Genomic DNA, 552 nt, shown 5'->3' on the forward strand with positions numbered 1-552 from the left:
TGATGGAAAATACCTGTTCTAGGATATGCCAAAATGTTTGATATTTCTACAGATAGGATAAACCGAACTGCATATATTGCAGGTTAATAATTAGCTTCTCTTCTGGAGGGATAACAACCTAAGTTAGCAGATCAAAATTTGGAGAAAAGGAAGGGCTGCATAATTAGCCAACATTTTGGCCCTAGCCTTTCAAGGTCAATGAAGACTCGGGACACAGGAGAACCTGTACTGTAACAACATGTAACTCAGTTGTGCTCCAAATTTTCTGATCAAGAAGATCATGGGGCCACAGAGAAATGTGTTTGAGGATCTAAAGTGAGCTTGGGGAGAGCCACATGGAGAGAAAAAACATTTTCTCAAGCTTTCACAGAGAGCAAATTGGTCAAGCAATGGCCGTGACTCATCCTCATGTCAAACATGGACAAAAGGATGTACAAAAGGTGGTATAGGGCTGTAGGATAAATCCTGAGAGTGCTTGGCTGACCTTATCAGACACAAAAGTTACAATTCTGGGTATATAGGTCTTGCTATATCTTGGTCTTAACCATCCAG

Source organism: Octodon degus, unplaced genomic scaffold (genome assembly GCF_000260255.1).
Source record: "Octodon degus isolate 3935 unplaced genomic scaffold, OctDeg1.0 scaffold00279, whole genome shotgun sequence".
NCBI classification, from domain to species: Eukaryota; Metazoa; Chordata; class Mammalia; order Rodentia; family Octodontidae; genus Octodon; species Octodon degus.